The sequence below is a fragment of the Musca domestica genome, unplaced genomic scaffold (genome assembly GCF_030504385.1).
Source record: "Musca domestica strain aabys unplaced genomic scaffold, Musca_domestica.polishedcontigs.V.1.1 6, whole genome shotgun sequence".
In the NCBI taxonomy this organism is placed as follows: Eukaryota; Metazoa; Arthropoda; class Insecta; order Diptera; family Muscidae; genus Musca; species Musca domestica.
This window is the reverse complement of record NW_026712363.1, coordinates 8,052,245-8,079,175: the sequence shown is the minus strand read 5'-3', so window position 1 is coordinate 8,079,175 and position 26,931 is coordinate 8,052,245. Positions and strand designations below refer to the sequence as shown.

Here is a 26,931-nt window from a genome sequence, read left to right as displayed (position 1 = left end):
CGAGGAACCTTAAGTTGTAACCATTCTTGGATGGCGCGTGCTGAGTGTGATGGTGCTGAGTCTGTTCAGAATGTCCAAGGTCTTTAATACACCCTCCAGAATATTTTCGCCATAATATTCGGAATTTATTCTGATGCCACGGTCGATTAATACGAGCGGAGAGCGACCATCGGCTATTATGGCAGCTCACACCATCACCATGGCCGGCGCTTGAGTTATGGTAGCCTACCGAAGATGCACATTTTCAGCTGACCTCTGACAACGAACGTTTTCTCATCGGAGAAATTCGACAGTTCACCATTTTCGGCCAAGCGAACAAGTCGCGGGGCCGATCAAGTCGCTTCTTTACTTTCAAACCATTTCTGCCGATGTTGCTGTTTTTTCCGTCCACTTCAAATGGTGGAGTGCTCTAACGATAGCCTCGTGTGGTTTTCAGCCAAACATAAAAATCCATCACGAATAACTTTTTTTCTGGAAAATTCTCACGAAGATGCTTTTGTACGCTTTTAAACAATATAATGAGCTGTCACTGGAATAATTTTAACAGCTGTCGGACGACCGGCTTAGAAATGACAGAAGTCTGAAGTAGGTTGCAGTTTTTTTTCATATCACCCTGTATTTCAAGAAGAGAATTTAAACTGTAACTTTAAACGCTTCACAATTTTTTTTATCCACGCCCAGAATACAAAGAAGGTGGTAACACTTACTAACATTGTAATTTCCTATGTATTCTTGAGTATTGTTTGAAATGTTAGTTTGGTGCTGTATTGCCCAAATCTACTATATGGTAGTATGTGGAGGGTGCGTATTTATCGGCTGGCTGACTGATATTTTCTAACCCGTTATTGTGTTTATAATTTTTGCAGTAAGCTTTTTATTGCTTCCGGTCTTGTAGTCTAAGAAACTTTGCTTTGTGATGGCCAAGTGTTTTGTTATTATTTTTTAGAAACATGTTCATTTTCCATGTTTCAGTATAACATTCAATGTTCTCTAATGCTATGGAGAATTTTTGAGTTATTGAAATTCACTTTTCTTTAGTACTGAACCAGATACCAAAATCAGTTGTAATTAAAACCAATCGGTAAAAATTGATTTGTTATGTGTAATTTACTGGAAATTAGTAATGATACTTTCAAGTCGTATTATTGTTTATGTCAAATAACTAAATTATTTAATTATAGTCAGTGTCAATAAACTTACTTGATTTTATCTCGACTTTACCACCAGAAGAATTAATAAATCTTAAAAATATAATTATCCGCCAAAACCACTGTTGTAATATGACAAATGAGGCTTTATCCTCCAATGTGTACACAATGATAGTGACAAGTGTGCCTTTTTATACCGACAAGTAAATTTAGAATTACTAGGCCATGCACAGGTGATTCAGTCTCTGTGCCGTACAATACTAACAATTGTAACAAATTTCACAGGTGATGTCGTCTTATCTCCTCCGACTTCAGTCAGGCTGTCACCGACAGCCATTAACGAACGCTTCAACGACCTGCGAGAACATTTTTACGTCTTCATTATGCATTTCTCGTGTCAGTCTAAGCCCATCGCTGGGGAAATATGAGGTGGAAAATGTTTTGTGGCCACAAAGCTATTTCCCAGTAATTTCTTGGTCCAGTGGTGTACGTCATGTGACACGGTTCTGTTTGCCTTGTTTGGCAACTGGGGTATAATAATTTGCTTCTTGTTACTGGCTGTGTTTGTTTGGCAGTGTAACGTTGTACTCTCGTAATTGCTATCAATCCCTCAAGGAATTTTGCTCCACTTACAGAAATATATAATGAAATAATTTTGGTATATTTTTGGCAAGGCCTTCGCAAAAGCTTTGTATGAAATCTTCGTTTTCACTTTGTTGTTGGTTAAAATAATTACCAAATGACCAATTAAAATGTTTTCAGCAATGTGTGCGATGTGGCATGCTTATGAGGGTAGTTGCTTATATGGACAATATAAAAAATATAAGATGAATTTAAAAACTTTAATAAAATACGTCATTACAATAGTTCGATTGCATGCTCAGTTATTTTTTCCCAATGTGTTGAACTGGAAGATTCAAATAAGAATGGTCTGTATTAAATGTCTATTTCCTAATATGTTTCATTGATAAAGAAATATACAGTTATTGTTTATTTAAAAAATGATAATAAACATAAAAAATAATAACGAAAATTAATTTATTTCGCTTTTATAACATATTGTTATAAATATTACTGAAATACATCGACTTACAAAATTTCCGAATTTAGGAAACTTTTAAAAATTTAAATTTTTACAGAAAATATGGGCCAGGTGAATTTTGTTTATGCAGCCATGCAAAATATTTTACTGTAGCGCAAAGTTGAAGTTTCTGGCTCACTATTGTGAATATATGATAATAAAAACAAGTTAGAAAGCAGTAACTTCGGCCGGGCCGAACTTTGAATACCCTCTACCATTTGGAACGAATTTGAAAATTTTCAAAAAATAAAGTCCTTAAAAAATTCTGTTAAAATTTTAAAAATACGGAATATAGGCGTTATATTGGGGTCTATACGACATGGAGCTACATAGGCCTTGTTTGTCATAAGCCATTACCATATTGAAATTCGAAACTTGAAATAAACGGTGAATAATGTAGCTAAAATCATCAAAATATCGTATATAGGGAGGTACCGTTATATCGGAGCTGTGCGAAGACCAATTTTTTGTCACAGGCTTTAGCATCCATTACGAACGTCAAATACGACATCTCAAAAAATTTCGGTGGGTATTGTACCTACAGAATATAGGGAGGTACTGATATATGGGGCCTATACGAAGACCTGTAGTTCCCATTACGAACGTTAGATAGGTAATTTGAAACAATTCCGTTAAATAATGACGCTAAAATCATCAAAATACCGAATATCGGGAGGTACTTATATATGAGGGCTATATGAAAACGTGGACCTACATGGCCCATTTACGAACTTAACCTGCCTACTAGAAAAATATACACGTGTGCAAAATATTAGCCTTCTATCTCAATTCGTTCGAAAGATAGCGTGATTACAACACACAGACAGACAGACAGACAGACAGACAGACAGACAGATAGACGGGCAGACGGGCAGACGGACTGACGGACATGGCTAAATCGACTTAGAATTTTACGCTGATCAAGAATATATATACTTTGTTGGGTCTAACATGAGCATTTCGAGGAGTTACAAACGGAATGACAAAGTTAATATACCCTCCATAGTATGGTGGAGGGTATAATAAAATGTAAGGTAAAATGATATGCACCGTTTTTAAGGTTTAGATATTGTTATTAATGACATGCAAAATAGTTTTGAATATTCTAAATTTCATATTTGAGTTCTTGAACTTTTGGATGAAAGAATAGTATATTTCCAATTATAAAAACTCCTGAGCTTTATCCGTATAGCCTCCATATAACTGTACCTTTCGGTATTTTAAAATTTTAGCATCAATTTCAAAGAGAATCAGCTGAAGTTTGGCAATCCTGGTTTCTATTGGTCTCACTTTTTTTTTTGCAAAATATCTATAGTATTTTCTCTAGACTAAATGTTGGGTATTTTTAAGGTTTATGGCCTTGTTTTTAAGCAAATGACACAAATATTCGACACAGATGTCGTAAATTTACGCAATTGAGAAAGCATTTTATACAATTGACTTACTGAGACGCATGACACCCCGTCCATATTTAAGATATATTGGTAATTGAAAATCTGAAAAACATACAAATTTGGACCACATTTGTATTCTGCTGTTGAATAAAGTGGCACTACTTTATGCATTTTCATTTCGAGTACCGTAAATCGCAAATAACACAATACTAATGTTCATGGCTTTAATCTTACTTGACCTTATTTCGGATCTGATCTTTATTTGATTCATAAACATTAATATGCTCTTTGCATAAAATATATAATTCTCCAAACCTAATTCTGCCAAACATCGAATGGCAAACTCATCAGTCGTATGATTGCTGTTCATCGGTGTAACTTATACCTATCATGGTACAACTATGTATCACATTTCTTGCAACGTCATACTAGGCCAGTGAGGAAACGTATGCCCAACTCTTTAAGCTTCTACTGTTTCAGTAATTATACAGAATCGTATAATGTTCTTACTCTCTGAAACATAAATCCATTCGAAATAAATGTGTGTGTCTGTGTGAGTGTCATTAATTTTCAAACTCAAACATATCGAATTTAATTGCAATTGCCAATGCAACTTATCTGCCCAATGACCAAAGAGAAGTGTGTTTTTCTGTTGTCTTGCTCTCGAAAACTGGAGCATCTTGTCCATGTCGAAGAAAGACTAACATAGCAGAGACCTCAAATAACACAATTTGTTATTTCTTCATTTTGATTTTGTTTTCATAAAATACAAAGGATATCTTGTTAGTGGGCAGCCCTTCTGGTGTTACCAGTTAACTGGCAGGTCGGATAGTCAATGGCGATGATGTTGATGCTATAGTCCATGATAATGGACTCAATATTTTTCTGTTCTTGTTTGTGTTTACTGAGAACTTCTGTTTTTGAATTTCCTAGGCCATGAGAGAGGGGACGCACCGCCGCTGGAAGTGGTAAATGAAAACATTTTGACCCAGAAACTAAGGATGAAAACATAGAATATTATATGAAATATGGTACATTGTTGTTTTTATTGCTGTTGTTGTTGTTTTCGGCATTACTGGTAGAAGGAAGGCGAATATGTGAACATACGTGTATTGATTTTTAAAAGTAAAAGTACACGAATTATATAAAGCCCCAAGACTTGGAATTGAAATAGATAATAACTTTCATGAATTGAATTGCCTATGACAAAAACTTGGTATTTTCAAGTTCTGTAAATACATATCAAGGCTTTCATGCCTTCAATGGTTGGTAGTATAGTTCGGTAGAAAAGTATGACAAAAAAGTATCGATGCAGGTCCATATCTTCGTATATAATGGTACCTCCCAATATTCGGTATTTTTATTATAATTTTAGAGACATTTTTTACCGGAATGGTTTCAAAGTTTTTATTTAAAGTTCAATGGTTACTACGGCCTATGACAAAAAATCCCGCATGCAGGTTCTCGTATAGCCCCCATATAACCAAAAATTATAATCATCCGATTTGTAATAAGTAGTGAATCACCCCAAACCAAGTGTGATACTGATACCAAAACTCCCAACACACCAACACTGCACTCCACGAAGAAGTTTTCATCCGAGGAGAGAAGCTAACTGGTAGATCAATTTTATTCTAAAAACTTCTCTCTACCGTATATCGATTACAATTCATTTACCCGTGAAATAACAAAAACAAGAATGCCATGGTCCTACCATCTAACACGCCAACCTTCATTCTATTTATAGAACACGATTTGCACTCAGCAAAAGGACTTTCACCGGCGCAAAAACAAATACCGAATCGAGCTTGCAACCATGTTGCAAAAGCCAAACCAAAGTCAAATTGCAACAAATATTCTCATCATTATAGACATAATGTAGAAGTAAGCCAAAAAGAAATTTAAGCCCAATGGCAACACGACCCTCTAAGTGACGTTAAAAAACCCAGGCACCACAAAAAGGCTCCTTCGCCAATACCAACCAACACCAGCAACAATTCCAAAGTGTGAAAGTGGAATAAAGTTTTTGTTTTTCGTTTTGCTCTCGTTTTTTTTTTTTTGTGTTGTTCTTGTTGTAGGCTTTCCAAAACATTTACTAAGAAGGAAATCGATTTTAGGGCTCTGCCATAAAAAATATAAAATGGAAAATAACCAAAAATTCACTCCCAGCACAGCGTCGATGTTGATGATGGTTGTGTTATTGTTGGTGTTGTTGGAAGACGAGAACGAAGCAGAGAGGCAACAATAAGCCAAAAACTTAATTGAGCAAAAATAAGCATCGCAAAATGTTACAGAGGAAAACAAAAGTGAAAACTACTAATTTGACATTGAAAGGATTTGAAGTGTGTTTTTTGCTCTTTTTATTGCTCAGCCTGTTTTTTTTTTGTGGCAACGGATTAATTGCAATGAATGGAGGGCAGCATTTATGTCAGCCTAGAATTGAATGTTGACTGCTGCTGTTATTAATTCTAAACGCTCTTTCTTCTGTAGCGTCCAAATGACTTAATCTCTTCCGATGACACAGTGCCGTACAAAAGTGTGGCGCACGCATCAAAGGACATTGCCGGTGGATAATCACAATTTTCTCTCAACTCATTATCTATTCTTATGTGATTGCAAATCGCTCCGACAACAATTGCAAGGAGGTGGCATGGACAGCGATAATCCCCTTGTAGCTGCCGATATCAAACATATTTCCACCGAATAGAGTTAGGGATTAGTGTAACGCAAAGATTGTGATGCGCCATGAATGTGTTTTGTAGTGTTAAATACACAGTATTCAATTTGGCAATCGAGACTCTTGTTGGAAGGATTTTTGTTTTTAGTATATTCTGTAGGGGTAATATTAGGAGAACTGGTGGGTATTTCTATTCATCTATCTCAACAGGCGTGGCTAAATTTATATGTCGTTGAAACTTTGCATGGACCTTATTCCTAAGATGATTGATATTAAAAATGGTATAGTTCCTAATATTCGTCTAACAAAAAACCCGGATTTTTCATGTTTAAGTATTTGTAAAATCGTGAATTATTTTTAAGAAATAATAATTTAAGTCTGGCTGAATAGGGCGCATAGCCCCCATACAACCTGCAAAGGTTTCAGAAGCACTTTTGGAGATATAAATCCTTTTGTCACAAATTTTTAAATGAAAGTCCATTCATTTAGGTATTTCACTGAAGTTTGGTTGCTCTGAATGTCTTCCAACTTAAGTGACAACAAATATCAAATTCTTTAATAAAATGCTCAATTTAGGTGGAGGTGTTGGAACGCCAGATCCTAATACTTGTCACGATTTTCAACTAAAATGGATTTTAGCCATTAGACCATTTAGAATTGAAGTTACATTTACCATTTATTACTAATCAGTTATTATTTCCTACACTCTGTTATTCACAACTGAATACAAAAAATAAAACAAAACAATACCACGACCCTCCGAATTTCTATAAGATTAATAGCCAGTAAGCTCGTCAATGTTATATGAAAATATTAGGAAAAGCCTCATTTCCATCCACCATGGAAAAGAGGGTATATTAATTTTTTTATTCCGTTTGTAACATCCCTAAATATTTGTCGTAGACCCCATAAAGAATATACAGGGTGAGACGAAAAAACTGCAACCAACTTCGGACTGCTGTCATTTCAAAGCCACTCGTCCGACAGCTGTTAAAATTATTCCAGTGACATCTCATTATATTGTTTACAAGCATACAAAACCATTTTGGTGACAATTTTCCAGCAAAAAAGTTATTCAATCTCTCTAGCCCACTTCCATTCTAAATTACATTTTAATTTAGGAAGATCCATATACACTTTCCTATGTGGGAAACCCATATTTCGAGGTGTTTCCTAATTTTTGGCCCAATCAAACATATAATACACCCAACATATAGTGTTGTTGGGTATAAACATTTTTTTTCCTGAATTTCACTTTCACTTCACATTTAATTATAAAAATAAGATTTGATTATATTTTACAACGAAGGCGAAACAAAACATATTTAAGCTAGATATTTTACTTACATAACTCAAACGTGCTGGATACAATTGTTATATGCCTGTAAAAATAGAAAATAAATAGCATTAGATGAGAATATAGTATTGTTAGAATGCTAAAGTTATCAATATCTCAATCTTGAAAACGAAACTCTGTGATGAAAATTCAGATGTTTTATTACTTACGTTTTATTACTTACGTTAAATAATAACAATACTTTCTAATGGAATTATATAATGTTAAAAAAAATCAAAGTAATAAACAAGTAAAAAGCATCTAAGTTCTAAGACGAGGACCTGCACACGCAATTTTGTTGTCATAGACTGTAATACCCATTTGGACTTTCGAATACGAAATTTAAAACAATTCCGTTGAATATTGTCAATAATATTATCAAAGTACCGAAAACAGTGATGTACGGTTGTGGCAAGATATCGTGATTACAACAGACAGACGGAAGGACATAGCTAAATCGACTTACAATTTTACGCTGATCAAGAATATATATACTTTTTTGGGTCTGACATAAGTATTTCGAGGAGTTACAAACGGAATGACAAATTTAGGGTATGCAAATAACACTTTAAAAAGATAACAAGACAAAACGGCAAATGTATAGCGTGCCCTGACTTTTACAACATGAATTACACTAAACAAGACAGCCTTCTACCGCAATTGCAAATATTAAACTAAAAATTTGGATTAAAACTTAAAAATAACTAGAACAGGGCGGTTCGTTAATGAATTTATTTTTTGTGAAATATCACGTGGAATTCCGCTGTAAAACTTGATAAAAGCCGTAAAAAGAATAGGAAATTAAATATCAATTTCAGAAGTTAGTAAAAAATATGCCTATATTCAATAGTTTCCAAGTAAATCATGAAAAAGAGAAAATATCACAGTGAGCAAAATAAAATCAAAGTGGGTCACATTATTCAAATAATACTTGGTGGTTCGTTTAAATCTATTACCTACTCTCAAATAGCGACAGCAATAAGGATTATTTCATTATTTTAAGATTTTCCAATTATCTGTAAAATAGATGTGCAAAATTTTAAATAGAATTGTTATAACTTAAACAGTTGCTTTCTGAAGCCACAAATAAATATTTTGACTTATTGTTTTGAACTGTTTGTATTATATTGAGCGGCAATGCCATTAATCTTGGGCCGACATTATCATGGTGGTGCGAGTTATTTTTATGACATAAAGTGTTAAGGTCGCATATAATTGTTTGCCATGTGTATATACATACATACTTTCATGAGTATGTATGCATGCCTACGTAAGGCACCGAGAACATGCAAACTACCATATTATCATACCTAATATAAAATATCCTTCTTCAGGACATCAACACTCTCTCCGTTATAATTTGTATTTACATTGCAGTCTAAGTAAATGTGCTCCGCTACAACAAAAACAAAAACACACACTCACACCGCCGCATAGATATTAAACACGACAGCAACGTGGATAACATGTGTTGGCTGTTCATTGTCAGTCACGTCATATTTAACATTTAAATTAATTATTTGACTTGTATCAACTTCACTACATATATAATTACTCGAAAACAATTTCAATTTAATGGCTCTTTTTTTTACCCCGCCACGGTGGAGACCCTGATTCATCGTCCTTCCTGGCGTTTTGCTATTTTTTTTTGCTTTAATTCTATGAAAATATCTCGCCGACATGCATCTATAGACGTCAGTTGGTCGGATGAAGCAGGTTGAATAATTTCAATTATTTGACATTGACAGTTGCAAAAGGGAAAATGTGTGAAAATAGAATTTTTTGGTGATAATAAAGACAGCAAGTAACTTAATAAGAAGTATAGAGAAAGTTTGATATTTTTGCTAAAATAAAGCTATACGGTTTACATTTCAGCAACAAATTTATTTATTTTTTTTTTTTTTTTTGATTATAGCATTATAATGAAGATATAGAATAGAAATTTAACATATCTACTAATAAAGAGATATATCAAAAAAAAAAAAAAAAAAAAAAATAATAATAATAATATAATAATAAATTAATATCAGAAAGTCAAACAAATAAAAAGGCAGCTGCCGGGCCAAACTTTGAATACCCTTCACCATTTGGAAAAAATTGAAAATTTTCAAAAAAAAAAGCTTTGAAAAATACTGCTTGAATGTAGTTAGTTAACGTCCTATACGAAGACGTATACCTGTATGAAAAATTTTCTGTCATAGTACCCAGTAGGAACTTCGAATACTATATTTGAAACAATTCCGCTGAAAAGTTTTAAACAAATCATCAAAATACACTTATATAGGGACTATACCAAAACATATTTTTTCGGCCACTGCGACGCGGGTTTTGATCAAGTCGCTTATTTACTTTTCGAACCATTTCTGCTGATGTTGCTGTTTTCTTTCGTCCACTTCCTTGACGCCGGGCTACACATTTAAATGCTGAAGTGCTCTAACGATAGCCACTTGTGGTTTTCCAATCAAATATAAAGAAATCGCACTACCACGCTTGAATGCCATCACGAATAACTTTTTTCTGAAAAATTCTCACCAGAATGCTTTTGGTGAGCACTGGAATAATTTTAACAGCTGTCGAACGAGTGGCTTAAAAATAACAGCAGTCTGAAATTGGTTGCGGTTTTTCATCTCACCTTGTATTGACAGTCCTATGCAAGGATGTCTCTTACATCATGGGAACACATGCTGCAAATATACAGCAACTCCGGATTGATTTTGTGACTAAAACTTCCAGGAATCTACCGGAACATTTATATTGGGGTTATACCAAAACCTGCATCTATTTAGCCTATTTCCAATGCAGAAAGTCCTGCAAACCAATCATACATCTGAGTAAAAGTTTATCATCCTACTTCATTTCGTTATGAAGCTGGAGTGATGTATGTATGTACTTTTTTCCTATGAAATACCCATGTTAAAATAATCTCATTATTTGGCAAATATATTGTTTCTGGGATGTTACCCTACGCCAGTCTTCATATTTTGCAGAAGTTTCCGTAGAATTTTGTGCGAAGTAAATCAAACCACGTATGCACGTTTTAGAACGTGATTTATGGCTTTGTTGCGCTTTAAAAAAGTGACTCTTTGGGTAGTCCATAGAATAGATAATAGTAATGAAGAAATTAATGTTTAGAAATTTATAAGATTTAGAAATTTAATTGACCATTCCAACATAAAAACATTTTACTGACCATAATGGTTAAACTCTATTTATCTTTCCGAAGATACAAGTGCAGATTTTTTTTAATACTCATGATGCAATATTTCGAGGTCATATTTTGTGAAAAAACACGACTCATTTTAAATTCCGTTTGGAAATACAAATGCACACATGCACATGCCAAGCAAAATAAATCCTTCGATTATTTCCATTCTTTTCTGTTGTTTTTTTGTGTTTTTTTTTTTCATTCAGAACTAAAGTGCCTTTTTCTGTACTTTTGAAATCTGTGTTTTACCTTTGATTTTAAGCATTAAATCTCTTCATATACAATACAGCGGCATCAACGAAAAATCCATTTAAAATATCTACTATATTAGCAGTTGTGCGAAGAGATGTAGCAGTTTTTGGATTGAGATGTGGAAAATTCTTTGTAACTGGTGCTTCTAAACGTAAATCAAATGGCATTCCATATCATTTAACGTTTGATATAGAGCGTTTTTTAATAAATATGTTCTTTACAGAGTTTTCATCATGCTATGGTCGCATAAGAACATATGTCATATTCATTTATCAAACTTTCGTCTTAAGGCTATGATTTCTTAATTTTTTCCACCATCATTATTAATGAACAAATAAATGAACTTTAACATAGTAATGACCAAAAGAAAACTTGTTCCATTTAAACTATAATAAAAAAATAATTGAAAATACGTTTTTTAAGTATATTTAAAGAAAGTAAGTATGATAGATGGATATGAGGTTGGAAAAATGATGCACAGCCCTGATAGACATATATGACGACTCGATAATGAGATTGAGAGCATATTAAGAATACCATTCCTTGAAATAATCAGTTTAGGCCCATCCAAATCCGACTTTTCTGATTTAGCTGTCTTCAGAAGGAGTCGAAATACCGACATTTTTCGTATATATTTTCATACCCTACAACACTGTGTATTGGGGATATTATAAGTTTGATTGTGCCAAAAAGTTTGTAACACCTCGATGATGTAAATATTTTTATAATTATTATTAACATAGAACCAAGTTTGGTATCATTGCACAGTAGAAAATTATATTGTGTATCCAATTCTTTTGGGCCAAAAATTTTGTAAAACCTCGAAATATTGGTCCCCGACATAGGAAATTATGTATGGACCTTGCTATCTCACCGAGCTGTGTCGATCTAGCTGTGTATGTCCGTCTGTCCATGTTGGAATCACGCTACAGGTTGAAATGTGGCCCGATGTCAAATCTGACCGTTACATTGATGCTCTGGATATGAGAATATACAGCAAAATATATACAATCTCATATAGCAGTGATGGGGATGTTAGTTAAACATCTTATTTTGACAATTCTCACAAATTCGGAATAACCTTTTGCAAAAAATCATAAATCTAAGAAAATCGCATGAAAATATGCAGGGTATTATGTCTTTGTGCATTTGTTTGTAACAGGCAAAAGGAAAAGAAATAGACCCATAGTTCCTTTTGATGATCTGCATAGAATCACATTCTGAGTCGATTTATGCATGTCCGTCCGTTCGTCTGTCCGTCCGTCCATGTATTTTTGTCAACAAAGTACAGTTCGCATTTATTGCCCTATCCAGATGAAATTTTGCAAATATCATTTGTTTGGCCCAAGGACGAATCCTATTGAAATTGGAGATAATCGGTCAAAATTAAGATATAGCTCCCATATATATCTTCGTCCAATTTGCCTTTTATTGTGCACCAAACGTATAATATCAGCCCGAATAGTATGGAATTTTGCCCATACAGCCAAATTAGGCCTGAAAATAAGTATGCCAAATTTGATCGAAATCGTTTCAGATATAGCTATAGCTCTTATATATATTGTTCATCCGATTTATTATTTTTGTCCTCCGAAGCCGTAATATGCACTCTGTAACAACAATATTTGGGGAAATATATCAAATACAGCTCAGAAATACCTTTGCTAAATTTTATCGAGGTCGGTTCAGATTTTTATCCGATTTCAATTTAACTGTGCACCACATGGGCAATACAAGTCCGAATTTAGAAGATACAAATGCTTCGGCATATTTAGTCCTTTGAACTTTAAATTATAATTATAATTATAATCATAGCGTGTATGATTGAATTCTTCCATAAAAACTTTAAATTTTATGCGGAGCTCTACTAAATTAGCAAAGTGGTGTAGGGTATCATAAAGTCGGCCCCGCCCGACTTTAAGACTTTCTTTACTGGTTTTTGTTATATATTTTTACCTTTTGTCATATGTTTTATCGCATGAGATTTTTTCATATTTGACTTTCAATATTTAATTCTACTACTAATAATAATATATATTTTTCACCTTACAGCACTGTGTTTTGGGAGTATTAAATTAATTCTAATAAACTAGAAATTAAAACTTTCCTGATCTTGCAATGGCTCTACAGGTCACAATGCATGAGGTAGAGGGTTTAGGACAGCACAGAAGTGTAGCATTTTGGACGACCTTGAATTATATTTAGCGGGTAAAATTAACCACAACTTTTGTGTGAAACTGTTTTGGATGCCTATCAGCACGACAAAGTGTGTAAATATAAGGATAATATCCCCGGTAAGAAACCAAAGGTAACATTAGTGCAGGATAGTATGGCATTACTTAAAACAATCAACAAAAATGTGTTTGGAGGAGGTTATCCATTATGTTGTAGTGTTGTAAGGTATCACATGGTCTGCCTCTCACGAGTATAAACTTTGTTCACTTTTTTTTCACTCGCAATCATGTATACAAAAAGGGCACTTCTGACCTTTATATTGATGCTGATTTCGTTGACCTACATTATTAGATATAACATCATTCATCTAACGATCTACATTTTCAAACATTTGCATGACAGAAAGCACCAATAGGGGTTGAGATAAAAAACTGCAACAAGCGAAGCAACTCTTTAGCTCTTTTCAGTCTATTTACTTTCTGTAGCGGTTAAAGTTTTTGCACTTTTTAGAATTTCAATGCCTTTACCATAAGCTCATTTTTCTATATTTGCCGAATGGAATATTGCGATATGTTCAGCTCACGAGCCATTTCTCGACTCCTGCGACGCGGGTTTCGATCAAGTCGCTTCTTTACTTTTCGAACCATGTTGCTTGTTTCTTCCGTCCACTTCCTTGACGTCGGGCTACGCTACCAGAATTACGGTAAAGAGCGATGGCACGAGACACAAAAGATTTATTCACATTTAAATGCTGGAGTGCTCTAGCGATAGCCACTTGTGGTTTTCCAGCCAATTATAAAGAAATCACACTATCATGCTTGAGTACCATTACGAATAAATTTTTTTCTGGAAAATTCTCACTAAACTGCTTTTGTGCGCTTGTAAACAATATAATGAGCTGTCACTGGAGTAATTTTAACAGCTGGCGGACGAGTGGCTTAGAAATGACAGCAGTCTGAAGTTGGCTGCGAAATAAGTTGCCGCGAAATTTTGTATAGTCCCGTGATAACCCTATTACATGACTATATGATATTATTGAAATGAAATGAATGGAATGAAATATACCATACGCAAATACTAGTTTCAGATCTGAGAATTGTTCGAAGGCAGGAAGGTATTAACCATCCGATCACTCAATTTATAATTAATGCACTAATAGAGTGATACCCAGTAAGAACTTCAAATGCAAAATTTCAAACAATGCTATTTTAAAATGAGGCTATTTTACAAAGCATAACTGTCAAAACGCTACATTTCAAAGACAACAGACTTGAAACAGTGTACTTTCATACGCTATATGCGAACATTTTCCGTGAAATGGGATTACAAGGACGTTTGAGGACACGTTGCTGACAAAAAAGTAACCAAATATTACTATTTATTCTTTAAGTATTCATATGTATATTGTATATCTAAATATGCCAACATATGTATTTGACTAAAGTAAACACATATGTAACAAAAACCAAAAAAATACAAGACAAATTCTAACTAATCCAATGACACACCACCACAGACTACAGATGTAGTTGGGCAAATGTGACAATGAATCACACAACCAATAACGGTGCAATGTACACATGAATATATGTATGTCCTCGAGCTCACACTATTGCAAAGAGAAAGTCTCTATAAAACATCCAATCTTACTATGCAACATATGTATTGGGATTATGTCGATAAAGCAAGCATTTTACAGTCAGGTAAGTTTGATGTACATACACATATGTTTGAATGTAATATTTATTCATTGATTTAAGTTGATATACCTCAGGTCGGTTGTAATGTTATATATTGTATATTTGTAGGATATCGAAAAACTATCGCATTATATATGAAAAACCAGTAAAGAAAGTCATGATTGTATGACAATTAAAAAGAAAATATTATTTCCAAGTATGAACCAAAAAGGTGTCTTCAATAACACTTCGCAATAAAAATCAATTGGTTGATTGAAGTGATTTGAAAGTTTACATAAAAATGTATGAAATTGAGCTGGCAAATTTTCCCCTCTCTCACACTTTTGGAAAATTTGGGATTAAGATTCCTAAGATTCCTTGCATTTTAGATAAACAGCGACTTCGGCAATATTGCAGGTAAAACCAGTAAAGAAAGTCTTAAAGTCGGGCGGGGCCGACTTTATGATACCCTACACCACTTTGCATATTTAGTAGATCTTCACAAAGCAAATATAAGTCTATATGGCGAATTCGTGAAAATTAAATTATACCAACTACAATTATTGTTTTAATATAAAGTCCAAAGGATTGAATTTGTGGAAGCATTTTGGTGCACAATTAACTTGATATCGGATAAAGATACATGTGGGAGCTATATCCAAATCTGAACCGATTTCGATAAAATTTGGCAAAGGTATTCAGAGCTGTATGCGATATATTAACCTGAATATCGTTGTTACGATAACAAATCGGATGAACAATATGTATGGAAGCTATAGTTGTATCTGAACCGACTTTCACCAAATTTGAGATACTAGTTTCTAGACTCAATTCGGTCAAGTGCAAAATTCCATCCCATTACAGGTTTGGTGCACAATAAAAGGCAAATCGGAAGAAGATATATGGGAGCTATATCCAAATCTGAACCGATCTAGATGAAATTTTGCAAAGTCTCTTCTGAGCTATATTTGATATATTTTTCCAAATATCGTTGTTACAGAGTGCATATTACGGCTGCGGATTGCAAAAATAGCGAATCGGATGAACAGTTTATATGGCTATATCTGAACCGATTTCTATCAAATTTGGCATACTTATTTTCAGACATAATTTGATCGTACGATATGTGCAAAATTACATACTGTTTGGTCTGATATTATACGTTTGGTGTATAATAAAAAAGCAAATCGGAGGAAAATATATGGTGGAATTATATCCAAATTTCGACCGATTTTTGCCAAAAGAGTTCTGGGTTCTTCATCCAAATGCTGTTGAGGCCCTTATATAGTTTTGAGATATATTTCTCAACATTTAGGATAGAGCTTTGAAATTTTATAGAGATCTTTAAATGACTCCACGAATCATTGGAACTAAAAAGGTCATATCGATAGCCTTTTGGAATAGTCTCCTTGTAAAGATAACTCACATTTCAAGAATTTCTTATAATCAGTATATTCGTGTGTTTTGGTCGATAAATATCTGAAGCTGTTACAAACAAAATTAAAAATTTAATATACACTCATTTTAATTCACTAAAAACTGGTAAATATTTTACATGGAACAGTTCACAAAATTAATGCCGTTTTAGCAGTTAAATTTAGTGACGTTGAGAATAAAGCCCGTATACGTTGTTAATGGTCAGCTGAAAATATTGGTGCTATAGCACTCGTCGTTCTTTCGAAATGGGCATTCAATAAACACTATTGCATCGTACTATTATAAAGTCTCGGATCATAAGGTTTATATAGTTCCAACCGATCATCAACGATGAGTTCGATGGGGAAAATTAGATTTTATGAACAATTTCGGAGCTATAAAGTGATAATAAACATTTGTTTGTGATGGATGAACAAAAAAGCGCTATGTGCCACACAAACAACGAAGCTATTGCTCTTCGAGAGGAAAAGCTTCATCTTTGCCAGTAATCCAAGGAAACCTGACATATTTTGCACACTCAACCCAAACGGCTACATAACGTATTTATCATTTAATTACGTATTTATCAAATATTACGATGTACCAAATCAGATACCCCCTTCACGAATTACCGAAGAAAGTTAAGAAGGACAGACGGAAATTTATATCTGCTACCAGATGCGTAAGTGGCTATCTGATCGATAAGGCACTTTTTGTTCGTATCAAATCATATGTATCATCTCTACTCATATGGTTTTGGTTGCATTTTTATACCCTCCACCAAAGTATGGAGGGTACACTAAGTTTGTCATTCTGTTTGAAACACCCACAAAGTAAATATATTCTTGATCAGCATAAAATTCTATGACCGTCCGTCCGTCAGTGAAAATCACTTTAGCTTCCGAATGAATTGAAGTAGGTTTATAAATGTGTGTTTTGTCTGCAGGACTTTTGGTATTGCAAATGGGCTATATAGGTCCACGTTTATAGCCCATACCTACCTATATTCGGTATTTTGATGATTTTAGCAACATTGTTTACCGGAACCGCGTCAAATTTCGTATTTGAAGTTCTTAACAGGTACTACAATCTATGACAGAAAATCGTTTATGCAGGTTCTTTTTTTATACCCTACAACACTATGTGTTGGGGGTATTATAAGTTTGATTGGGCCAAAAATTATGTAACACCTCGAAATATTGATTTCCAACATAGGAAAATATATAAGGATCTTCCTATCTCGCCGATCTGAGTCGATCTAGCTATGTATGTCCGTCCGTCCGTCTGTCCATGTTAATTTGTAATCACTCTACTGGTCGCAATTATGGCCCGATCTTCACGAAATTTAGAATGGAGGTGGGGCTAGGGTCAGAATAGAACCCTATTTCTTTTGGAGATGATCGCATAATATTTAGGGGTTGAAATGGACCAAAAACTGAAAAAATCCTGATTTTGCAGTTGCTCTACAGGTTGCAATTATAGATCAATCGACGCGGAAGTTAGCATGGGGCTAGTGCTTAGGGCTGGGCAGAAGCCTTCCAATTTTGATGGTCATCGGGTAATATTTAGTCGGTGAAAAAGGCTATGACATTTGAGTTAAATAAAATCAAATTTTCCATTAAACCGCGAATATTTTTAATCCCGGCGAAATCACAAATAGACGAACAGGTCAACTCTGACTGTTACGTAGATGCCGATCGTAAATATATCGGATGTATATAGCAAAATATATACAATGTGTATACACAAAGAAAGGGGATGTTATCTAGAATGCTTATATCTCAAGAATGGCTTAACCGATTTCGACAAATTTTGTCAATTCAGAATGCCCTCTTAACATAAAATTATAAAATCTAAAAAAATCGCATAGAAAGATGCCTATAATGATGTTAATATAGATTTTGAAGTATTATGTGACATTTTTTTATTTTTTCATATTTTTTATCGCATGCGATTTTTTCAATTTGACTTATAATATGGAATTTTACATTTTGTAATATTTTTTCATTTTATATACAGATTACAATTATCCTCACGAAAAGGATAGAATTAGGCTCAGAATGGCTAGGCCTATTGTTTTCAAAGATGTCCGCAATATATTTAGGAGTTGAAATGGACCAACAACTAAAAATGTTCCTGCTTTTGCAGCCGTTATAAAGTTAACAAATTGAATCCAAGGAAATCTCGCATGAAGTTAGAGTTTAGGATAGCGGGTAGAATGGTCCACTACTTTTGTGTGTAAAAATACCAACATAACTTACAGGCGATATCCGAAATACACAAAAGGTGAACTTCTGGCTTTTTTATGCTGATTTCGTTGACAAATATAGCCAAATATCGTAGACAAGCAAATCATATAGATGAGTCTAAATTTGGTGATACAGAGGGTCCTCTTGCTTTTGAAGTTGATCGCAAAATATTTAGGGGTCCCTGGTCAAAACGCTAAGGGTAATATCTGGGCAGTGTTCCATGACATAATTTCAAAAGCGAAATATTCCAAAATGGATTCGGACATAAGGGGGCTTCTAACATATTGTAGTGTTGTAGGGTATCACATGGTCGGCCCCGCATGACTATAGCCTTTGCTTACTTGTTTTTTTTTTTTTTTTGAAAACTTCCAATTTTGTTCTATATTCATTGCATTGCATATTCAAAATTTGGCCCGGCCAAAATTTGTTGCATTTTAACTTGTTGCAATTCATATTCTCTGGAATTATGCAAAGACCAGATACGAATATGAAAAATAACTGTTAACTCCATTATTAAAATACAATACTTTCAATAGTCATAACTCTCTTAAGATGCGAAATTATGACCCGATTTTCTTAAAAATTCGATTTCAGTATTTCTATTTTCTATTGCGAAGGAGGGATACTTCGGTCGCATCCTTTTGGTCTAAATTAAAAATTATGTAGGAAGCAAAAAAACGATTAGAAACTACGCTCAGCATATCATTTACATAAAAAACATAAGAGCTTAGTTGAGATCTAACATTTATCATGGGTTAAGGATAATATATGTCAGCAAAACCGACTAATACTATTTTATCTAATAATTATTCTTATATTATTATTCTTATATTATATTATTCTATCAAAACTCGTCTTACGGTAATGTCCTTTGTGAAAATAACCATTTGTCAAAACAAACTGTTCTCATATATATTCAAAGTATTTCATGATGAACGAGCAGCGCAAAGAATATAAATGGGTTACAATAAGAAATGTCCAGTGCTGATTGTTTTGCAACATCCACACTGGATAACAATCAGTCATTTATGCTGCGGTAGTTCCTGCAAGTCCCCTTGCCCCTTGGCAGCTTATTTAACATGCAATCCTAGTTTCTGGAAAGTAAAAAAAATCCTCTCTTCATTATGGCAATGACCATTCTTGTTGGGAGCATAGTAAAAGTTTATTAGAAGTATGGCTACATGAATGGAGGGAACGAATTTGTTAGTATATACGTAGATGTGTGTGTGTGCATGGCTTCATAGCAATACTCATATGTTTGTATATAAATAAATTCAATTCACTTGATTAGTAAGGCGTTGATAGAATGGAACTGGTGTACATACACATACACCTAAGATAACCTTCTTAATCATTTAAAGAATAGAATGTGAATGCCACATAGGAGAATGGCATTGGTACATAAGTTTTATCGACATAGCAATAGCTCTAAATTTGTATTGCCAAAATATTTCAATCACGTGACCTACGTCATTCTATCCTAAAATTAGCCATTGTTGAGTTTCTCAACAATTCAATACTACAGCTGGTTGGTCTGTAAAGCCAGAAACGTCATTGTGAGGTCTGTTCTGTAGAGTTTTGAAAAAAAGAAAACGATTTAAAAACACGAATGTACTGGCAAAAACACATACACATACAAATACATACATATATCTGTATATACTGTATTGAAGCTAGAGTTCAACCTTAACTCTTAATGTATTACGTTTATTCCTAAGGATAAACTAAAACAGACACAGACAACAACAACACACAAGTACATATCTACGTGTTTATACTATATTCTTCGTATTCCAACTTGACCCAGATTTTGTAATAAAAATATAGAAAAAGAAACAAAACAAAAACAAATACGACCAAACAACCAACACCAAAAACAACACCAAGGGAAATGTACACAAGAAACGAAAATGATGTTAACATGTGAAAATATAATATACGTATGTTTGTATGTGACAAACAAACGCCATGAGTAGTATTGTAAAATGTACATATTTTGGTTGTAAATTCACCAGCAAAGTCATTAAAATGTTATATTCTTAGAGTGACCCGATGTCACTGGTTTATATTGTATTTCGACAATATAGCTCAATTTAAGGGATACCTTTGAAATTGTGTTTAAGAACCTACCAAAGTATGGGAGAGTCATAGTGCAATATCGTTTCATGCATATGCGGGAGATAATATTTTTGTTGGCGACGCCGTCAATACACTTGCGAAAATTTCTATGAATCTCATGAGCTTTTTTTTCATTTAGCTTTTTTTGGGCTGTTGTGTCATATAATATTTAGACATTGGTAAAGTTTGTGCCATTTAGCAATCTTAATTAAATCCTAGTACAAAAAAAAAACGAAAAACAGTAAAAAGTAAGCTAAGTCCGGCCGGATCGAGATTTTTATACCCTGCACCATTCGGAAGGAACTTGAATTTTTTTAGGAAAAATCCGTCGAAAAATACCCCTCAAATGATAACTTTTATATGGAGGCAAAACTGAGATGAAAAAACTGCAATCAACTTCAGACTGCTGTCATTTCTAAGCCACTCGTCCGACAGCTTTTAAAATTATTCCAGTGATATGTTGTTCATTATATTGTTTACAAGCGTACAAAAGCATTTTGGTAAGAATTCCTATGTTTGGTTGGAAAACCACAAGTGGCTATCGTTAGAGCACTCCAGCATTTAAATGTGAAGAAATCTTTTGTGTCTCGTATCATCGCTCGTTACCGTGTTGCTGGTAGCGTAGCCCGACGTCAAGGAAGTGTACGGAAGAAAACAGAAACATCAGCAGAAATTACTGTTTTTTATTGGGCTTTTTTGGTCGGATTATTTTAAAATTCAAATAAGATTTTATTTCATTTTTTGCTCGACTTTTTTTCCAACATTATCAAGAGTTTATTTATTTGAAATTTTTAATTATTTTTCATTATTATCTATTAATTCGCATTAAAAACATCAAAAATGGTTCGAAAAGTAAAGAAGCGATTTGATCGAAACCCGCGTCGCAGTGGCCGAAAATGGCTCTTAAGCTAAACATATCGCAATATTTCATTCGGCAAATATTGAATAATGAGCTCGGGGTAAAGCCATTGAAATTCCAAAAAGTGCAAGAACTTACACCGTAACAGAAAGAAAATACACTCAAAAAAGCTAAAGAGTTTCTTCGTTTGGCCGAAAGCTGTGAACTGTCGAAATTGTTTTTCTCCGATGAGAAAACATTCGTTGTCCAGCAGTTTGTAAACAAAGAAAATGATAGTGTTTACTTGCCAAAGAGGTCAGATGAAAATGTGCACCTTCTGTTGGACAACAGACCTTAAGCGCCGGCCATGGTGATGGTGTGGGCCGCCATAACAGCCGATGGTTGCTCTCCGCTTGTATTAATCGACCGTGGCATCAGAATAAATGCCGAATATTATCGCGAAAATATTCTGGAGAGTGTATTAAAGCCTTGGGTACGCAAACATTTTTGCGCAAACCTTGGACATTCCAACAGGACTCAGCACCTACGCACTCAGCACGCACCACCCACGAATGGTTACAAAATGAGGTTGCTCTCTTCATTTCCCGCGCACAATGGCCACCAAAATTTACGAATACGAATCCTTTGGTTGGCACTAAGATATACCAAAGTGTCGATCACCTCAAGCAAGCGCTTCGCCGGGAATGGGGCAAAATACCGCAGAGCAAAATTCGGCAGCGCGGTTTAATTGGCCGTTTGAAGGCCATAATTCGTGCCAAAGGTGACCAACTCGAACAAATCTAAACTTATTCTAAAATTTGATGCTATTCCCGACATTTTTTGCTTTCATTCAATAAAATTTAAAAAAAGTACAAATTATGGCGTTTGACCTTGTTGCAGTTTTTTTTTTATCTCACCCTGTATGGTGGAAGGTATAAAATACCCTTTTACATAGCACATTTGTCTGATTATCGCATAACTACAGAAACTTAAAAGCTGAAACCATACAAAGAACATCTTGCAAGAATGACTTCATAATTTTGATTCGCTCCATCTTAATATCACGAAAGTTGTAGATACGAATGGGTAGGCACAGGAATGCTTTAATGGACAAAAATCCAAGAGTCAAAGTTTAAGAAATAGTCATACAAAACGAATTTGCAATATTTCTAATAACGATTGAGACTTTTAAATTGGGTTTCAAAGAGTAGACTATATATGTGAAATCTGAGCACTAATACTAAACATGGACTGGATATTCACAAATTTACTTCTGAACAACTTTTTAAAGTATGACAAACAGGATTGAAAGAGTCAAAAGTCGAACTGGCCCGATTACATGATACTCAACACCACTTTGAATATTAAGCACTTTTCAGTAATAATTTCCAATATCACGTATATTTTAATAAGGTTTTTACTTCAAAAATCCCAAAGAATAACATATGTAATGCCTTCAAAATATAAGAAAAGCCACAGTTTGGCGTGCCGCCCGTAGTATAGTTTGGTATGAATGAATCCTTCAAGATATTGGAATACTTATTTGAACTATTTAAAATGTCTTTCTAAATATTAGTGTCAGTTCTTCAGGAAATATAAATAATGTAATGAATTCCGGTTTAAAGGTCATTGTTGTCATTATTAAACTACTCTGTTCAGGCATGACCAGAGCTACAAAAAATTATAAATTCTGCGGCAATTACCATATATTTACCCCCTTTGTCGTGCTTATGAGAATTGCAAAATTGAAAATCTGAAAACATTTTGCTATATCTCCAATTTCAGACTATGTCTACGAAATCATCAAAATGACGTTCTCTATTAAAAATATTAGCTGTCGAACGGAAATTTTGGTATTTCTCGCACAAACGTTTTCAAAAAATTTCACCCATTATACATTATCCGACGACTATCCAAAATGGTAAACTTCTACCCTGTCCTAACTCTAACCCCATGTAAAATTATGCTCCAATCAATACAAAATTGTGACTTATAGAGGGACTGCAAAAACTCAGATTTTGGTCCATTTCATCCCCTTAACATTTTACGGTAATCTCTGACTTTATCCCCAATTTCGTGAGGATCGGATTATAATTGCGACCTGTAGCATGATTACTAATTAAAGAGCACAGACGGACGGACACACATAGCTAGATCGACACAGTTCGGCTACATAGAAAATCGATATATAACGTCGTGGGTCTAGGAACAATATTTAAGAATATATTACAATTGTAATATAGTGTCAGTATCTTTACTGATTCAAATGCAGTATTTTAAGACGCATGACTTGAAAGTACAGAATTCAAACTTATAAAATGTTACATTTAGATTTTTTTAGTATAATTTTTTTAATCCCACAAAATGCAAAGTTCTAGTCCTAGCCATTGATGAATAGGCCCTTCATTATATTGCGAAAACCAGAAATGAGCGCCCGAAATAATCTATTTTCCTATTTGATCGATATTCCAATTGAAACAAGTGTATATACCATAACTTACAACCCAAAGATTACGAATTATGTTTATATATACTGCTTAGGTTTTACCAAGCATATACATCAACAGCATAAAAATATTAAAAGCAAAATTATGAATTAAATGCATATTTACCAACGTATTTTAAGTATGATTTTATGTCTCATGCGAGAATTAGACATGAACACTGGGCGTTCTGAAGAGCCTTAAAGCTAAAAATGTTTGCTACCTTGCCATACGGATTATGTCTTACACAAGATATGATTTATGAACACATCTATAAAATTAGTTTACTTATACTTATAAAATATTTAAGTCGGCCTCTCAGAAGCTCTCTATTATGCATGCCGATGTTCGACTGGATCTCAAAATGGATTATGTGAAGACAATGTAAGAAATTGGCAACATTTTGTTTGTTTTACAAATAAGCAGTTATACCACTACTTGAACCGTATCAGAATCAAGTGCAAGCAGGCAAGCTAGTCAGTCACTCAGTCAGATGTTCGGTCGTTCGTTTATTCATTCATTTGAGTATTATATGCACTGGCTTTGTATCTGTTTCGTTGTCACTAACACGTGCTCATACTGAACACACACAGACACACATGTACACACTAGCACACATTAGTATTCATGGCACTGAGATAAAGTCGTGTGTATACAGCTGATTACTTTTGTATGGAAAGCTTAGCAGTATCTGGCATTTTGCATCGAGGAGTACTGTTGACTGTATAAATATTTAGATCGAGTGAGTTTTGTTTTCATAGGATTTTGTTTAAATTGCAACAGCAGCAACAACAACAACAAACAACTTATTTAAATAATGTCGAGGAAATAAATAGCTATAATAATTTTATACATCCTCCACCTCCTGTCATTCGGCGAATATATTGTTTTTATTGTTTGAAGAGTCATACATTAAGTCACAGGACAAACGTGTGCTGTTGACGGCACAAGGACATGCCACATAAATGGCCATTTAACATATCACCTGCAGGCGAGAAAACTACACTGATTGTTGTCCGACGTTTAATAACACATTAATAAGCGATTTTTCTATATATTGATACACGCTAAATAACAATTACGAGAATTTTTATAAAGGGTGTCCCAACAAGAACGCAATTTTTAAATTTGGCGCCATTCGAAGTGTCATTGTTTGATATTTGAATTTGTTTGCTAGTAGAGGATACGAGGATAGTAAAAATGGAGGGATAAATGAACGAACAACGCATTCTCATATTGAAGTTATTTTACCAATATGGTGTAAGTGTTGCGGCTACAGTTCGCAAATTGCGATTAATTTAGGGCCACAATAATGCTCAAAAAAGTCAATGTTTGCCGAAACTGGGACGGTTAATGATGTGAAGACAACAGCGCCTTTGTAGTCAATTCACCACCTCAATTCGATACGGAACTCAGAAAATTGGTGTCTCCAAATCCACTACGCTGCGAATAGATAAAGACGAAAGATTTGTATGTTGACAATACGAAAATGCTGATTTTTCCGATAAAATCATCTTCAGTGACGAGACCCATTTCTTGACTTCGTTAATAGGCAGAATCGTCATATTTGATTGATTCACGAGAAGCAAATGCACCCTTAACGTGTCACTGTGTGTTGTGGTTTTTGGGGAATCATTGAACTTTTTTATTGTATTGTGAAATGCTAACTAGTATTTTTCTAACCTAGAATTGAAGAAATGAATGTGGAGGCTATATGATTTCAATAAGAGGGTCATTCGGTCAGATAAAAAGTTCAATTGCTGCAACATTAATTTCCCGGTGGTGTTATTTCGCGTTTTGGAGACCAGAATTGGCCGCATCGTGCGATTTAACACCATTAATTTTTTTCAGTTTTTGAATTACCCGAAGACGACAGCACCCAAGCATCAATGAGTAAATGATACTTTTAATGTCATTAAAAGATTACGTGTATGCCAGCAAAGCCGCGGCGACCATCTGCACGATATCTTTTTCCATACATAGCCTAATTCTGTCTACTTTAGAATATAATAAAGTTTCAAAAAATTGCGTACTAGTTGGGACACCCTTTATATCATTTGTACTTATAAGTACGCAGAAATTATATGACGACGAAACTGTTGGACGAATCGGAAACCACCATTCGGAAGGAATTTTTCAAAACTTAACAACATCCCGTTGTAAAATGCATCTAAAATGGTCAAAGTATTAAATATCTGTTGATACAGTTATATGGGGTTATGCGAAAACGTGCACCTGTGTAGCCAATTACAACAATAATTCCATTGGAAAATGTGGCTAAAATTGGAAAAATACCGAATGTCGGAATGTTTTGTAAAGTGAGGACAATATAATTAAGAGGTTTCTTTATTGAAGTAAAAACGAATGTTTAAATCGAAACTTTGAAATAAAACAATAGTTTTTTATATCAAATTTTGCTATTAACATTTTAAACTTATCTTCGATTAGGGAATATGTCTTATGTTTATCATATAAAACGTGAACAGGACAATACAATAACCAGTAATGAAAAGTCAAAAGTCGATCGGAGCCGGCTATACACCATTACGCGTATTTAGTAGAGCTCCCGTAAAAAAGGTTAAATTGGGAATTTATGCGAAGTAGACCACACCAACTATGAATCTTATTTGAATGTTTATCTTGGCTTTACACAATTGGGACCCGATCTGGATAAATTAACAGAGGTATTTTTGAGCTCTATAAGTTATCTGGTATCAAATATCATTCTTATAGAGTGCATATTACGCATGTGAGGGACTTAAAAATCAATATCACTTGATCTCGCGATCGGCCAATCACCATAGGTCCACATTTTTTTGGACCAAACAGTTCTATGTAAAAAGTTTTAAATTTTGAATTATTATATCCTCCGTATAATCG

At 34.2% G+C, this 26,931-nt stretch overlaps 1 protein-coding gene across 12 annotated transcripts in view; it reads right to left on the bottom strand.

Moving 5' to 3' along the window:
• LOC101891514 (uncharacterized) overlaps positions 1-26,931 on the bottom strand; it is a 222,485-nt gene that overhangs the window by 124,848 nt on the left and 70,706 nt on the right. For 9 of the 12 annotated variants that reach the window (XM_005178506.3, XM_020035086.2, XM_011292214.3 and 6 more), the window contains exon 3: positions 7,648-7,682. The exons of 1 other annotated variant lie outside the window; for it this stretch is intronic. The gene's annotated coding sequence lies outside the window, so the exon portion shown is untranslated. Of the gene's footprint in view, positions 1-3,674; positions 3,694-7,647; positions 7,683-26,931 lie in introns of those variants that run through there. 2 more of the 12 variants (XM_059129078.1, XM_059129079.1) reach the window with 2 other exon arrangements.